Here is a 10,000-nt window from a genome sequence, read left to right as displayed (position 1 = left end):
GTTTGGTATGGTTGATGATTACAGGGTGGATGAGCAATATACCAATTTGCAGCCCTCTAGCCTCAGTAGTTTTTAAGATCTGAGGCCGGACAGACAAAGCCGGCACAACAAAATTCTCCTACAGAAAACTAATATATTAATCCATAGAATTCGTAAGTCATATCCCATTCCGTTAAGCTGAAATGTTTTAAATTTTTATTTTAAACTATTCAAAGCCTTCCTTACGTAAAGATTTACAAAAAATTTCTGTTGGACCTGAATACTTTAACATTACTAGCAAAATACTGATACATCGCATTCATGACAGCTTAAACTCTAAATGACTATAATTAAAATTGATTAACTGACTGATTTCATACCAATTTAACTGGCGTTACAACAACAAAGGTCACTGACACCTAAACCAGAAAAGTTAGTAAAAAAGAAATTTTTTCGTAAAAGCATATAAAACTCATGATGCTAAATAGCAGATGCGAACGTGCATTTACACTCACTTTTTAGCAAGGGTAACGCAGACTTTTTAGCGTTCTTGCAGATGCGCTGAAGATGAATCAGTTAAGTAAATAATTTACAAAAGTTGAGTAAATAACTTACAATTTTCCAGCTACTGAAATGTAAACCAAATCTTAATAACTCTTTCTCCCGTGTAAAAATTCATTTACAAGTTAATTATAAACATTTGAATATAGCTGGAAGGTATAGGAGTGGAATATATAATTTAGGCCAAGGGCCAAGCGCTGGGACCTATGAGGTCATTGAGCGCTAAAAGGGAAACTGAAAGTAGAAAGGTTTGAAAGGTTTAACAGGAGGAAAACCTCGCAGTTGCACAATGAAACGACTGTCAGGAGAGAACTGAGGAAATTAAGATGGAACAAAGAAAATATGAACGGAGGTGCAGTAAAATGAATGATGAAAGGGGTTGCAGTTGCTACTAGGGGGGCGAAGTGGTCGCTGCAAACAACCTTAAGTAATGCTTACAGCGCACCGAGTGAGGTGCACTGACGACACAAAGCCCCCTAACTAGGCATAACAAGCGTGATATTTTATGCCTTGATTTGATACCAGTTATTATTGGCAATGAAGTTAAGTCAGAACAACAATAACAATAACAATCAAATAAATTATAAAGCTATTCAAATTCCTCAAGACATTCAAGTGCTTGTTACGGTCTAGGAGTTGGGCTCTACAGCCGACAGCTTCAAAAGGCTGAATTAATAAGCTTCTGCTGCAATGCCTTCACGCTACAATAGGATCGTACCTAGCTATCTCTTGTATTTCCAGCTCGCTGGATAACACTAAGATATACTTGCAAAATCTTGATGTGTAAAGCTATTTTTTCCTTTCAGTTACACAGTCGACAAACGCAAACGCCAGGCAGACACACACACATATATATTATATATACTGTATATATGTGTATATATACACATATATGCAGTATATATAATATATATGCGTTTGTCTGTCTGTCTGTTGTTTGCGTTTGTCGACTGTGTAACTGAAAGGAAAAAATAGCTTTAAAGACACTGCAGAACCGCCTCTTGAAAAACTGACGATTATAGGAATAAGGAAGAATTTTAACATGGAAAGACCGACAATTGAGAAGTAAAGAAAAATAAAGAAAGTAAATCAAATAAGATAAATAATATCAAACAAAACAAATAGCATTTATTTAAACAAATTGCATGAATATTTGTATGCATGAAAGTACGTGCGTACGTATGCATGTATGTAAGTATGCATGCATCTATGTATATATGTACACAAATCATACCAACCTTGCCCAGTTTAAATTAAGAACTGCAGTATGAGAGAGATTCGAATTTACTTATGATATTTGACCATTCTCTAAACCCTGCTTGGTAATGCTTGCGGTATATTGAAAGAACATGAAACGAACTCCCTAATTGCTTTCATGCTTTGTGAAGAATGAGCTCTCTCTCTCTCTCTCTCTCTCTCTCTCTCTCTCTCTCTCTCTCTCTCTCTCTCTCTCTCTCTCTCTCTCTCAAAATTTTTTTAAGGACTACAGAGTATGAGTTTCAAAAAATCAGTTTGGTTCCCCCTCTCTCTCTCTCTCTCTCTCTCTCTCTCTCTCTCTCAAAAATTTTTTTCTCTCTCTAGTTCTCTCTCTCTCTCTCTCTCTCTCTCAGACGATTCTGTTATTTTTAAGTATAACAAGGTATGAATTTAAAAGTCAGTTTGATTTTACCTCTCTCTCTCTCTCTCTCTCTCTCTCTCTCTCTCTCTCTCTCTCTCTCTCTCTCTCTCTCTCTCACACACACACACACACACACACACACACACAAACACAAACAGACGATTCTGTTTTTTTAAGTACTGCAAGGTATGAATTTTAAAAAGTCAGTTTAATTTTACCTCTCTCTCTCTCTCTTCTCTCTCTCTCTCTCTCTCTCTCTCTCTCCTCTCTCTCTCTCTCTCTCTCTCTCTCTCTCTCTCTCTCTCTCTCTCTCTCTCACTGTAAAGCGGTTAGTACTGCACAAAAATTCATTCGAACTGCGTAAAAAAAAAAAGGGTAGTCTCTTCAGGGACATTTGTTCTTTGGGTGTAAGTAGGCGTCTTTTAATCACCTATAGTCGACGTATTTTAAGAATATCACTCAGCCACGCCCCCTTCCCCTTCCCCTGGCACTTTAAATAATTAATGACATTATCGTACTGCACTCTCGAACTATATATCAGTTGCTGCTTGGCTATGACACTGATAGCATCTAAAGGTCATTCATTCAATAACTACAGGAGGCTCTAGAACTGTAAACCGGTACTTATTTTTTTACAACTGTTCTATCAACATAATTTTGAAAATTTCCTCTTCACAACAACACAAATAGCAGTTCTCTCTCTTCTCTCTCTCTCTCTCTCTCTCTCTCTCTCTCTCTCTCTCTCTCTCTGGGTCAATGATCGCTGCAACTCGCTCATCCCAGTTCAACTCTGGCTCACAACAAGGACAGCGCTACCAGCCATATGAGTAATATTGTGAAAGAGGGGAGGGGGTTGGGCTGGGGTGGCAGGGTCGGGTAGGGAAGATGTGGGCGTGGCCGAGTGATATTCTTAAAATGCGTCGACTGTAATTAGCAAACTCTCGTAAATTAATGAGCGCTTACAAACCTAGCCACTTGGGGGCCCAAGCCAGCCTAACTCTGTGCCGGTCCCAAGCCCAGATAGTAAACAGGATGGACTGAAGTAGTCAGGAAGGGTATCTGTCTCTAGAACATCTACCCAAAACCAATGATACAATATAGAAACAGCTGGAGGAGGCTCATTTAAAACAACGACCCCAACTCGAGATTAAGCTAAGAAGTGGCTGATGGATGTTTTCTAAAGAATTGTGGGTTATATTTTGAATCAGCACAAGATAAACACTGTAATAATTATTGTATTATTTTTATCTGGGAGAATATAATATATATATATATATATATATATATATATATATATATATATATATATATATATGTATGTATGTATTATATACATATATATACATATATATATAAATATATATATACACATAACATGTGTGTTTACGTATGTAGCCTATGTGTGCCTGCACAAGCACATAAGTATTTAAAAACTGTATATACAGTGCAATTCCATTCCAAGACAAGGAGAGACGCTGCCACATCTCAAGTACGGCTGTCTGGGCTCTTGTCCAGCACCTCTTCAGACGTAAGATGAAAGCAATTCGAATAATGATGATGAGTAGTTCCATCAGGGAAGGTGAATAAGAAATCCTCAATATGAGAGCATGAAAGAGAGAAAAACGCCTTCCTCTAAAAAAACTTTTTCCTAAGAAAAAATCCCTTCTCAAAAAACTTTCTCCAAAGAAAAAACTCCTTTCTCAAGAAATTTTCCAAAGAAAAACTTTCTCTTAAAATACTTTCTCCAAGGAAAAGCTCCATTCTCAGAATCTGTCTCCAAAGAAAAACTTCTTTCTCAAAAAATTGTCACCGAAGAAAAATTCCCTTTTCAAAAAACTTCCTCCGAGGGAACAAAACTCCTTTCTTAAAAACCTTTCTCCAAAGAAGAAACTTGTTTCTTGAGAACTTCTCCAAAGGAAAACTCCTTTCTAATAAAAATCTTTCTTCAAAGAAAAAACTCCCATCTCAAAAAAACTTTCTCCAAAGAAAAATTTTCTAAAAAAAACTTCCCCAAAGACGAAAACTCCTTTCTCAAAAAAAATTCTTCCAAAGAAAAAAAATCCTTTCTCAAGAACAATCATAAATTCCTGCTATTCCTCGTCTTCGCGGCGGCACACGCGCTCGCCAGAAAGGATCCTATACCCTGGGGTATCCTTCGCACGATCCTACAAAGGAGAAAGAATGATGCTGGAAATTAACGCGCCTTTTCTGGGGAGAGAGAGAGAGAGAGAGAGAGAGAGAGTACGAAGTGCTTGTATACACATCCATACATATATACATACATGCGTGACCAGGATTCTCATGAATCAAAAAGTACAGACGGTGGAACTTAAAAATAAAAAAATAAAAAAAAATACATCAAATGAAAGTGGGAAAAATGATCGACGCGTTTTCAGGGGAACAGCGAGTGTGCGTGTGTATTGAGTACGATGTATGTATACATATATAAGTACAAATATACATACATTCGTATTTGAACAGAATTCTCATGCATGAACCAATAAAAACTAAGGAACTTGAAAAAAAAATTTAATACATTAACGAAATCAGGAAAAAAACGGTCGCCTGAATTCCTAATTTAAATTAAGAGCCCTGTGCTTTTTTTCTTCTAAAAGAATCCACACCAAATGAAACCAGAGACCGTATGGAAAAGAAAAATAAAACCCGGTTAAACTTTAAAGACACTGCAGAACCCCCTCTTGAAAAACTGACGATTATAGGAATAAGGAAGAAGTTTAACATGGAAAGACCTACAAGTTAGAAGTAAAGAAAAATAAAAAAAAAATAAATAAAACAAGATAAATAACATCAAACATAACAAATAGCATTTATTTAAATGTAATTAAACAAGGTTGGTGATAGAACATATCCCAGTTGGACGCCACAATACTGCCCTAAAATGGAAGACTGCAGTATCTGCAAAAATACAAAACTGAGAAAAATGGTAGATATGCAGTTTTCCCTTGCCTTACCACTAATTTTGCAGATACTGCAAGTGGGACCCCCTAAACAATCGCGGAAAGCATTGAAGAATCATTCTGAAACTGCAGTAACTTGTGTAATTTGTGTTTCGCGACCACAATAGGTGGCATATCTCAATTTCGAAAATTTTGCGGATACTGCAGTTTTCCATTTTAGGGCAGAATAGTGATTTATATGTACTATGTATTCACGAACAAATACAGTATAATATATAAACATAAATTTCAGCAAATATACAGAATAAAAAAGTTTGGTAGGATTGTTATGAAGCCAAAACATACAGCCCCTTTCGAGTTAAAAATATCATTTGCAAACTTCTAACTTCTAGCAAATCGTCTCTGAACATTTTCTTGGGAGTGAGAGTAATTCAGATACAGAGGCATAATGGTTTTAAAACTCTCTCTCTCTCTCTCTCTCTCTCTCTCTCTCATAGTATACAATGAAATCTAAATTTTCACCATCGGGAACCTAGATTTGTCTCTCTTGAGTACACAATCATACTTATCATTTTCTAGCGTGTATTTAATCATTTTCCAGTGTAAACCTAGATCTCTCTCTCTCTCTCTCTCTCTCTCTCTCTCTCTCTCTCTCTCTCTCTCTCTCTCTCCAAAGAGAACCACGACTGAAATCTAAATGCTGATAATAAAAAAGCAAAAATAAAAACCTGTACGGCTCCCTAGTGCTTTGATGACGATTTTCTTTCTCTCTCTCTCTCTCTCTCTCTCTCTCTCTCTCTCTCTCTCTCTCTCGTCGCATACCAGAACCGTACTGCTTCGGTCTGGGCTCCGTTTGATGTCGTTTCCGTCATTTGAGAAACGTAAATTGGAAGACACTAAATATTCTGGCATGGAGGGGGCAGGGGATGGGAAGATGGAGGGAGTAGGCGAGGGGGAACGTTGGGTGATGGGGTGGGGGAGATCGAATGGACGGGGAGGGATTGTTGAGAGGGGGAGAGATGGTTGGATGAGTGGGGGTAGGGTGGAGAATGCAAGGACAGCGAATGTTGGGGGCTGGGGAATGTTGGGAATGGGGAAGAAGAAATGGTAGGATGAGTGGGATGGGGTAGGAGAGATCGAATGGACAGGGGAGGAGAATGTTAGGGAGGGGGCAGAGATGATAGGATGGGTGGGGGTAGGGGAGATCTAAAGGACCAGAGGGGAGGGGGCGGAGATGGTATGATGGGTGGGGAGAAGGGGAAGGGGAGATCGAAGGGGGAAGGGGAGATCGAAGGGATGATGAGGAGGGGGCAAACGTTGGGGAGGGAGCGGAGATAGTAGGATGGATGGGGAAGGGGAGATCGAAAGGACGACGGGGTGGGGGAAATGTTGGGGGAAAGGGGCGGAGATGGTGGTAGGAGATCGGATGGAAGGGAAGGGGGAGTGGGAAGGATGCCTCTAACTACGGCAATGTATAATACATATGTGGCACTGAGGCCGAACGGGGGAGGGGAGGAGGAGGGGGGGAAGGGGGTACTGGGGAAGAGTGAGAGGGGGAAGGGGTATGGGAGAAGGACATTACTGGCACTCAAATGTGTTACATAATAGCAAGCATTACGTCCCAGTGCCACGGCTCAGTGACCCGGGGCCCATGGTTTGTTGTTGTTGCCTGTTTGTTGTTTGTCCTTTGCGTTGTTTGTTGTTTTTTCCTTTGCACTGGTTATCCTTTGTGTCGTTTGTTGTTGTTTGTCATTTGCACTGATTGTCATTTGCGTTGTTTGTCCTCTGCATTGTTTGTTGTTGTTTAAACTTGTTGTTGTTTGATCTATGCGTTATTTGTTGTTGTTACTTTGTCCTTTGCACTCTTTATGGTTGTTTCTTTTTGTTGTCTGTTGTTGTTTGTCCTTTGACGTTGTTTGTTGTTTGGCCTTTGCATTGTTTGTTGTTGTTTGTCCTTTTCGTTGTTTGTCGTTACTAGTCCTTTTGCGCAGTTTGTTGTTGTTTCTTCTTTGCATTGTTTGTTGTTGTTTGTCGTTTGCATTGTTTATCGTTGTTTGTCCTCTGCGTTGTTTGTTGTGTTTGTCCTTAGCGTTATTTATTGTTGTTTTGCCCATTCCGAGGTGGACGCTTGGAATTTTGTAGTTTGTTATTGGAGCAGACGAAATGATTATATGGAAGTTCCGTTATTTCCCAAAAAATAAAAAGAAAATGAAAACTTTTCCTTGCGTCATTTGGGATGATGTCTAGTCACAAAAAGTGTTATGCTTTCAAAATCATTATGTCTTTTATTATTATTATTATTATTATTATTATTATTATTATTATTATTATTATTATTATTATTATTATTATTATTATTATTATTAACTGCAAAAGTGGCATTTCTACTGAATGCTTCAAGAAGAATTGGTGGATTTAGAAAATTTTTTTAAATCAATAAGCAAAATTATGTTGCAGTGATGACTGTACCTAGAGAAAGACATTCAGTATTGGTAATTTTCTGATTACATAAAGTGTGTGTGTGTGTGTGTGGATCCTAGTTCAAAACTTAATAAACCTCAGGAAGAGCTGTTACCAGGAAGGCATAGGAACTAAAAGCTAACAGAACTTCTGTTAAATACTGTAATGTGGTCTTCTTACAGAGAAAACCTGAAAATATGCACGTAGAAGAAAGAAAAGAAAAACGAGAGAGAGAGAGAGAGAGAGAGAGAGAGAGAGAGAGAGAGAGAGAGAGAGAGAGAAACCCTAACGATATTGTATGTGCGTATTAAAAATGACAAAATCTGGCATGTTAATTTTAACATAATCATACAACACCATCTTTTAGCGCATTTTACCAAGACAATGGAAAGAGTACACCACTTAAAATAAATATCCATTAATAAATAATTGGTATGACATTTTCGATCAGTCGGCATAATTCTGCATGATAGAACTCCCCCTCTGAAAAAAAAATAAAAATAAAAAAACCTAAAGTCATTGCCTAACACGAAAGACCCACATTAAAAAAAAAATACCCACCAGAGCGAACTGCATTTAGATTTACATATGTTCACCCACTTCACGAAATTTTTCACTAACTTGACTGAGGAAATGCTTTTTCAAATACATTTGCTTCCAACGCGATTTCCCCCAAAATCATTTGGTGTGCAGGCATGCATTCAGCGAGGGGCTGAGTAACTCCCTGGCTTACTGCAAGCAGATAAAAAAAAAGTATGTTAGAATTAAGGAGCTTATTCATAATTCTTCAGAATTATTCGTATTTATCTGACGCGGCTAAATGGTGAGTCGGTGGCAAGGGATTTTTACCAGCAATCTGGTTTTCGTAAACAAAAATATCAAATGATTCTTTATCAATAAACTAATATATTCAAAGATGATATAGAGTATAGAATTCAGGTCAAAGGCCAAGCGCTGGGACCAGTGAGGTCATTCAGCGTTGAAAAGGACATTCAAAAGTAAAAAAGGTTTGAAAGGTATAACAAGAGGAAATCCTTTTGCAGTTGCACCATGCAACAATTGTTAGGAGAGGGTTAAGGAAAGTAAGATGGAAGAGAATATGAACGGAGGTACAGTTAAAATGAATGAAAGAGGTTGCAGCTAGGGGCCGAAGGGACGCCGCAAGAACCTAAAATAATGCCTACAATGCACCACGTCAGGTGAACTGACGGCACTAGCCCCCCTACGGGGTATATTCAAAGATCAATCATCGCTGTGTATAACTCATTTGTTTCGGCACCCACAGTTGCAAGCAACGAGAAATAATAAAAAATTAATATATAAAAAATAACTCTCTGTCTACCTATATATCTACTTGTCCACCTTTGCCAGCGCTGCTTGCAAAAGAACATCAACGAAGGAAAAGCAAAAAAAGAACAAAAAATTACTGTATCTCTAAATCTGTCTGCCTACCTTTGCCCAACACTGCTTGCGGAAATAATCACTGAAGGAGAAAGCAAAAGATATAAAATTACTACATCCCTAAATCTATCTTCTTACCTTTGCCCAACACTGCTTGAGAAAAGCATCAATGAAGGAGAAAGCAAAAAATATAAAATTACTCTGTCTATTATCTCTCCGCTTCCTCTGCCCAACACTGCTTGCAAAAGCACATCAATGACAGAGAAAGCAAAAAAAAAAATGCATAAGCACAGTGCGGAAAACTTATTCTTGCGGAAGAGGGCCTTGAAACCGCAAGCACGTAACGTGACCTCGACCGGGTATATATGACACACGGATAAAATTTCCTCGACGAAGAGTCGTCAGTTGAAGGTCAATAACTGAAGATTTTGCATGATTGAAGAATTGGAAGTTAAATGCGCATTAGATAATCCAAACTGAATTAAACAGAATCAAGAATTCCTTGTGTGAGTCGTACAGCCAACGAGAATCACCCATTTTCATGCTATCTTAGCCATATCTCTTCTTTTCATTGGACATTTAAAATATAATAATAATAATAATAATAATAATAATAATAATAATAATAATAATAATACAATTACTGCTTCAGCAGCATTAAGCTTATAAAGAGTGTTCTCTGTTCTTCTAATCGTATTCTTCTCGTCTGCAGGTAGGCGGCATAATAAATTTCCAAAGGACATGAAAAGATATTCTTCTTTCGTTGTTAATGTTGCTCTTACGCCTCGACGCACATGCAGGTGTTCATCTAACGAGAGAATGTATGAAATTTCTATCTTTCTAGATTCAGTCAGTCAATGAGAAGAGCGAATTAAAAACGTGGCGTATGTGAATAACTTTGACGTGAATCTGAAACAGCAATTTAGAAGGATAACAAGTAAAAAATGCACCGAAGTTTCTTCGGCGCGATCGAGTTTTCTGGCCGGTGGTGGCCTCAGCCACGGCCCATGTTGTTGGTGCCTAAAGCGCTGCCAGAAGTACGATTGTGGATATCTTTAACCTT

General features: G+C 38.1%; 1 protein-coding gene across 1 annotated transcript in view; it reads right to left on the bottom strand.

Moving 5' to 3' along the window:
- The window catches only part of LOC136839800 (sericin-2-like), a 14,938-nt gene that overhangs the window by 508 nt on the left and 4,430 nt on the right, over positions 1–10,000 (bottom strand). The window lies entirely within an intron of this gene.

Source organism: Macrobrachium rosenbergii, chromosome 6 (genome assembly GCF_040412425.1).
Source record: "Macrobrachium rosenbergii isolate ZJJX-2024 chromosome 6, ASM4041242v1, whole genome shotgun sequence".
Taxonomy (NCBI): Eukaryota; Metazoa; Arthropoda; class Malacostraca; order Decapoda; family Palaemonidae; genus Macrobrachium; species Macrobrachium rosenbergii.
This window is presented reverse-complemented; position numbering and strand designations above follow the sequence as displayed.